Source organism: Marmota marmota, unplaced genomic scaffold (assembly GCF_001458135.2).
Source record: "Marmota marmota marmota unplaced genomic scaffold, marMar, whole genome shotgun sequence".
NCBI classification, from domain to species: domain Eukaryota; kingdom Metazoa; phylum Chordata; class Mammalia; order Rodentia; family Sciuridae; genus Marmota; species Marmota marmota.
Genome location: NW_025999913.1, coordinates 6,998,358 through 7,005,947, shown reverse-complemented (window position 1 = coordinate 7,005,947; position 7,590 = coordinate 6,998,358).

Here is a 7,590-nt window from a genome sequence, read left to right as displayed (position 1 = left end):
GATCTATCAGAGCGTCCACAATTTACTTTCAAATGACTTAGGGGAAAATGTATGCTATCATTTATCTCCATCTACCTATCTCCATTTATATCCCTCTGTAACCAAACACAATGGACAAGCTTTCTGGTGAAGATGAGGCTGAAAAAAAAAACACCACCAGAAGATTAAAAAAAAAATAGAGAAAGACTTATTTCCCATGGAGAGTAAGGAGAGCCCCTGAGTTATCTGCAAAGCAATGTTCTCTCAGAACAGAGGAAGCACGGGGATTTTATTCTGGAATCTTCTACATACATTAGGACAGGTTCATTCCTGATTATGCTCAGTGTAGGTTTTACATCACTGAGTGTTTTAGTCAACTTTTTCCGCTGCTGTGACTAACAGCACTGATAAGAACAATTTTAGAGAAGAAAAAGTTTATTTGAGGGCTCACAGTTTCAGAAGTCTCAATCCAAAGACAACAGGCGCCATACCTCAGGGGAGGCAGAACAACATGGCGGAAGAGTGTGGTGGAGGGAAGTGCTTCACATGATGATCAGAAAACAGAGAGAGACTTTATTCGATAGATACAACGCTGCCTTCAGTTGCCACTTAGTTAATCCTGTGAGGGGATTCATTCACTGATTTGAATTAAGGCTCTCATAACCCAATGATTTCTCCTAAACCTTCTTGCATGGTCTCACACATGAGCTTTTGGGGGACACATCACATCCAAACCATAACACTGAGCATGCTCAGTTCAGGGTCAGAGTTCTAGAAGAAAAGATGGAGGATACATTCTTTGTCATGCTTAGCTCAAGATCATGCAGCATATGGTGAAAAATTAAAATGATGGACAGGAACACTTTAAGAATGGCCGACCCCAAAACTTCTGGGCATGCTCAGTTGAGCGTCACAAAGATGACAGACATGAATACTTCCAGGCATGCTCAGTTCAATATTGTCAGGAATCAAGATTTCTTTAGGAACCTAAAATAAAACAATTGGGCTCAGTCATCTTGGAGATCTTGGCTAGTTCTTCACAAGTTCCTCCAAAAAGTTTTAACTGAAACAAAAGAAAGGACACTTAACAGGTGTATTGATGTAGGAATTTGCCCCTAAAGTATCCTTTCTGGCTTAGCAGCTGACACCTATTCTCTCTACCTGTATCATTTCAGCAACAATGATAAGTAATACAGTTCCTAAACTCAAGTGAGTGGTATTTGAGTGTTTGTGTATCATTTTTTTTCAACTTTTCTGGTTGTTTGATCTTATATATATTTTTAAAGTTAGGGGGAAAATTCACGACCGTGCGTGATCGAGTATGAAAATAGGGAGGGAAGAACAGAGTCTATCTTGTTTCCTGATGATGCCATAAATGTGCCTGACACGAGATTAATGCCAGTAAATATAAAAATTGGTTAAAATAAACTGGAGACTCGTGGGGAAAGAATCTTGCTTGGATTTTCTGAGTCCCCTGCCCATTCTCCAGGGGTACATACACCTCTCACCCTAGGAAAGAATATCACCTTTGTCCCCCATGTCGAATTCTACTCTATTATTAAAGAAACAAGAAAAAAAATTTTTTTGAAAAAAAAATAAAAGAATGGAAGGAAAAAAAAAAAAAAAGAACTCTAAGTGCCCAAATGTTGACCAACTAAAGAGCTTAAACTGCTTGGCAAAGTCTTTAGGTTACTTAGTTAGAAACCTATAAATGATAATAGACCATCAAGTTGTTGTGAAGAGATGCATTTTGGGGGAAAAAATAACCCCTACTCACTCTGCCCTTGGAGAACACCACACAGCGTTCCTTCTAGCGCTTCCTCAGAGTTAATTCAAAGACTCTAGTGGGGATGCCAAGGTGGCCTGGGCCCTAGGCCCACACTCCTACTGACTCCTGTGTCATGGACAAAGAGTGGACACCTGCAGAGGACGGGCCCAGGAAGTAGCACAACTTCAACAAAAAGGCTTTCATAAGTGTTTTAAAGCCTTTTTTTTTTTTCTTTTTGGTGCTGGGGATTGAACCCAGGGCCTTGTGCATGCAAGGCAAGCACTCTACCAACGGAGCTCTATCCCCGGCCCTTTTAAAGCCTTTTATATGCCTATGAGCAAGACTGGAGGTTAGAGGTCATCCTCACACTTCGTGGGACAGGGCACTGGAAGGGTGGCCCCAGGCATGCCTTTTTAAGGTGAAAGGAAAATAATAGTGACAATAGAGCTCGTCATTGTTGTATTCTGTTTTTCAAGCGAGATGTCAGTCCCATGACTGGATCCGTCGGCCTCGGGCCCAGGCTTCCCGGCTTGTGATGACTCCCAGCCTCTGCCCATGCCTTGACCAGGGGCTCCGCTCTAGTTTGGGCCAGGCCATGTTTCAAGGGCTCTGGCTCTTCCAGCTTCCCACAGTTCTGAGTGTCTCTCTAACCTGGTTGCACATCAGTGCTTAGCCATGACCCTAATCCAGAGATTCCCATTCAATTGGTTGGGTCAAGGACTCTGCTCTTAATTCCATGTACATCTCTCCTGAGGTGTTGATGTGCAGTCAGGGTTTAGAAAACCACTGGGTTAGGCAGATTTCCTACATCCTGACTTCATGGAAAAAAGAGTGAACTTTAGATGTAGAGCCCTCCATTTTTAAGACCTCAGGACCACCTGAGTCCCAAGCAAATTCCAGCCTGCTGGCTCTCATAGCAGGGCGCAGGTTCATTCTTCCTTCCCTGAGCTCTGTGTATTTTGAGGGCTCCTTGAAACAGAATGCACCAATTCTTAGCAGAATCATTATAACCATGTTCAAGAGATGCGTCCGGAAGTCTGGCTTTATACGATGCTTTCTCAAAACAGAAGTATCATTTGCTCGGGAGTGTGCCTTGCTATTAAAGAATGATCCAAGTTGTTAAGGCAAAATACTAATCTTATGTATCACTTCAAATTTCTTTTTCTGACTGGGCACAGTGGTGCACACCTGTGATCCAAGCTGCTTGGGAGACTGAGGCAAGTGGATGGCAAGTTTGAGGCCAGCCTCAGCAATTTAGTAAGACCCTCAGCAACTGTCTCAAAATAAAAAATAAAAAGGGCTGGGGATGTAACTCAATGGTAAAGCATCCCTGGGTTCAATCACCAATACCCCTCCCCCCAAAAAAATTGCCTTTCTGGCTGCAGTGATATTAAGATCTGATTGCTTCAGACATTTATTTATGCTTTGGTCTAAGTATGTGTCTTCACGGGGTGTTCTGTAATGTTCATGTTAGGATCATCTTTCCATGTAGTTTTTGGAGTCATTGGGTTAGGCCTTTCTTATTTATTCATTCCTTTCGTTCATTCAGAGAACATTTATTGAGGCTTTATTATGTCCCAGTTTGTAGAAACCAAGAAGCACATTAAAATTGTTCTTACTTGCTGATACTTCTTCTCTTCGCAACTCCCCCACAAACACTGCCCAACTTCATGGGATTACTTCCTTCCGGTATACGTAAGATGGTAACCCAAGCTCTTTATCAGACCTCTAATTCAATATCAGTTGTTAAAACTTTTGTTAAAAAAAAAAAAAAAAAAAAGCTTTTAAGCCTGGGAGTTGAAGGAACTCTATAGTGAACTCTGATACGCTCACTAAGCAGATTCAGCAATCAACATTTTACTTTGCTTCCTCTGTTACCTACCTACCTTTATCCACTCATCAATCCATTTTTCTTATTTTATTTTGGATGCACTTCGAAGTCTATCACGGGCAGCAGTATTCCTCTCCCCATATAGTGTCACGTAGATATATTTTATTAGAGTTCAGTATTTGTTTACTGAAAAGTTCCTAAGTGTGCCATTTGAGGACCTGCAATGAATGCTCTAGATCTGTGCTAAGCAAATCTCTGTCAAAATGCAGTAAAGATCACCCCCAGAAAGTTCTAGAAGGCCCCCCTTTTACAACCGATTCCTGCTCCCACCCTTCCAAATTCATAGACAACCATTACTCTGGATTCCCCTGCCCACACCATGGACTAGTTTTTCTTGTTCTAGAATTATACACACATGCACACACACACACACACACACACACCCCAAGTCATCCCTCAGTATCCTTGGGGGAATTGATTCCCAGACCTCCTCTATACTGGATTCCCAGATGCTGAAGTCCCTCTGTGAAAGGAGGCAGTGTTTGCATATAGTCTAGGTGATTAAAATCACCTCTAGATCACTTACAATACCTAAGATGATATCCATGCTTCATCAATGGTTGATATGCTGTATTGTTTAGGGAATAATGACTAGGAAAAAAAAAAAACGTCTGTGCATGTTCAGTGCAGATGAAAAAATTTTTCCTGTTTATTTTTGTTCCTAAGATGGAGAACCTACAGACGTGGAGGGCTAACTGTCCTGAAAACAAATAAACAAACAAAACCCAGTACTCTTCTGTGTAAGGATTCTTTCATTCAGCATAGTTTGTTTCTAGTTGGTTGTTTGTGGAATATATCAATAGTGTGACTTTTTATTGCTTTTGTTTACCGTATGAACGCACCACATTCGATGTATCCATTCTCCTATTGACTGTTTTCAGTTGTTGGCTATTATGGATAAACCTTACAACATTTCCCCTCAAGCCTCTTTGAAGACATATGCTTTCATATGAGCTGAGTAAATAAGCTAGAAGTGGATTCGCTGGGTCTTGATGTAGGTGTGTTGAGTTTTGTGAGGAATGGCTAGAGCCTCTGCAAGATCCATTTTGAAACTGATAAAACACTAAATTGGTTTACATTCAGTTGAAGAAAAACATTAATATATTTATACCAATTCTAAGTGTCTCAACATTCCCTACTTTGAGGGTGAATATTTTCTGAAATAAAGTAGTGAAAGAGAAAAAAATTAAAGAGGCCAATGGCAGCTCTCAGGCCTCTGCCCACGGTGAATAGTGCCTTTGTTACTAACCCTACATAATTTAAAAACTCTACCCCTTAATGCTGAATGACAGTGGCTGTATTTCTGGGACTGCAATGCAGTTCTATGAGAATTCTCTCCTCAGCTAAGCCTCTTGCTTCTTGGCTCGGAGTCACAGAAGTTTTCCTTAAAAGTGTCTTTTTTTTTTTTTTTGGTACTGGGGATCAAATCCAGGGGCACTCTACCCCTGAGTTACCTCCCCAGCCTATCGGCTTCTTTTAAAGTTTATTTTGATTTTGAGACAGGGTCTCTAGGTTGCCCAGAATGGCCTTGAATTTGTGATCCTCCTATCTCAGCCTCCCAACTATCTCAGATTATAGTACCATTGTGCCTGGCCAAGAGAGTGTCCTTTAAGCTCAGGGCCTTAAGTTGCCAGTGTGTCCTAACAGTCTGGAGGGTCCCACTCCTCTGGGAGAACATTCTAGAAGCCACCTCCCAGGTGCCACACTCTTTCCTTTGCAGTGGGCATTCTGTGGCTTGTCATTATGGCCTGGCTGGCACAGGCCTTGCTGGAGATTCTAATGTTTATTTCTAAATTGAAGAATGAAAAGATTTTTCTCATGTTAAAGGAATTTCAGGCATCAGTAATGGGTGGGAGTAACCAGCCTGGTCAGGTGCAGCCCTGGAGGCTGCAAAACTCACAAGTGCCACCTCCCACATGGCCCTGAGCTGACACACCAGGCACACATCTCAACCTCCAGTCTTCCTCTTGGAGGAAAAAAAAAAGTTAAGCATTCAAATGCGTTCACCAGATTTGAGCATCTGGTCTAGGATATTTAATGCCAATGTTCAAATGTGCATTTTTTATTTGTATGTTTATTAGCCTAACTGGCAGATTACAGGCATACAATAAAGGAAAGTGACTCTGAAGAACAAATATTTTATTTATTCTTTGAAACTTTTCTCAAATCTCATCTGTGTTAGTCAGCTTTCTGTTACTATAACAAATACCCCAGACAATCAAGTTATAAAGAAAAAAGTTTTATTTTAACTAATGTTGGAGGTTTCCGTTCATGATCAGTTAGCCTATGTGCTTTGAGGCCTATGGCAAGGCAGCACATGATGGGTGGCAGAGTGTGGTGGAGGCAAGGCATTCATTTCATGGCTGGGAAGTGAAAGAGAGAAAGAGGAAGGGGCTAGGGTACCATTTCCTCTTCAAGAGCACACTCTCAATGACCAGAAAACCTCCCCTCAGCCCCTACTTTTAAGGCTCCACCACTTCCCTGCAGTACCACCCCGGGCGCAATGCCTTAGCACACAGTATTTTAGGGATGTTTAAGGAAGCATGTGCTCCAGCCACAAAATAAAGTCAAGGGTGTATGAGGGAACTTCCAACTTGTCTTCCCAGTGGTCGACCACTTACCCAGCGGGCATGAGGCCCTGGGTCCAAGCCCCAACACTGCAAAGACAAAAACAAAACACAACCCTAGAAATCATAATTCCCTCTGTCTTTTCTTATATTAGAGGGATTTCACTTCTCTTGTCTACTTTATTCCCTCTAGAAACTTGGCTAAAGAGAGTAGATCATCAATATTACCACTACACACAGATACATAAAAATGGAAACGGTGTGAGATGATAGACATGATAATTAGCTTCACAATGTCTATCAGAACATCACATTTTATACTTTAAATATATGCAATTTTTGTGCCAATTTTACCTCAAGAAAGTAGGGAGTTGGGAGAAAATTTCAGCTAGAAAGCAGATCCAGGTATGAAATTGCAAGGTCAAATGTTAGCTTTTGCACTATAACTTTTTCTATAGAAAACACATGGCCATAATATAAGATTTAGAACCACAAAAGTTTAAGTTGCAAAAAGATCTGTTCCTCCCCTTTCCCCCAGTTATCTGTCTTTTCTTTCCAAAGATATGTACCATTACTAGGTACTTATTGTTTCTAGATATTTCAACTTTTTCCAAATACCTCATATACATTTTTTTATTCACCTGCCACAGAGGTTATCATACCATGATTACAAGTTGCTTGTCCCAACATCCACTACCCCACTTTTTCTGTAATGGCACTCCAAATTTTGAGGAGCAGCATACTTAGATGTCCAGCTTAAAAAAAAAAAAACTATTTTGCAGCCTTTCTTTCATAGTGGGGGCTACGTAACCAAGTTCTAGATACTAAAATAGAAACCTGAGTGTATGTTACATTTCTTAAAGTCTAGCTGGAAAAATCTTTTGCTAGCTCTAATGTGGACTTGAAGACTGGAGCCATTGGACCCTGAAATAGCCACTCGATGGCAGAGGACAGTGCAAGCCAAGATGGGTTCAATCCTTAGCACCTCAAGAAAAAAAGAAAAAAAAAAGCATCCACAAAGGTCAGATTATTTTCAATTAAGCAACATTAGCAAGTAATATTTAAGTAGCAACGATGAAATCTAGAGAACAGAATATTGTCCATGCAGTTAACCTAACATTTTTATACTCAACAGAGATAACTTTCCAAAACAAAGTAAAAACGAAAATGTTTTCCAACAAACAAAAAATGTGAAGGAAGCTGGATCCATAGGATCATGGAATCCCTTTACAAACCAAGGCCAGGGTATATGAGGATCTTTTTTTTTTTTTTTTTTTTAATGAGTAAAAGAAACAGCTTTAATTACTGCAATAAGGTTTCTGTTATTTGCTGCAAAATATAATCCCTCTCCCACATGTTCCCCCCCACCCCCCCGTGGTGCTGGG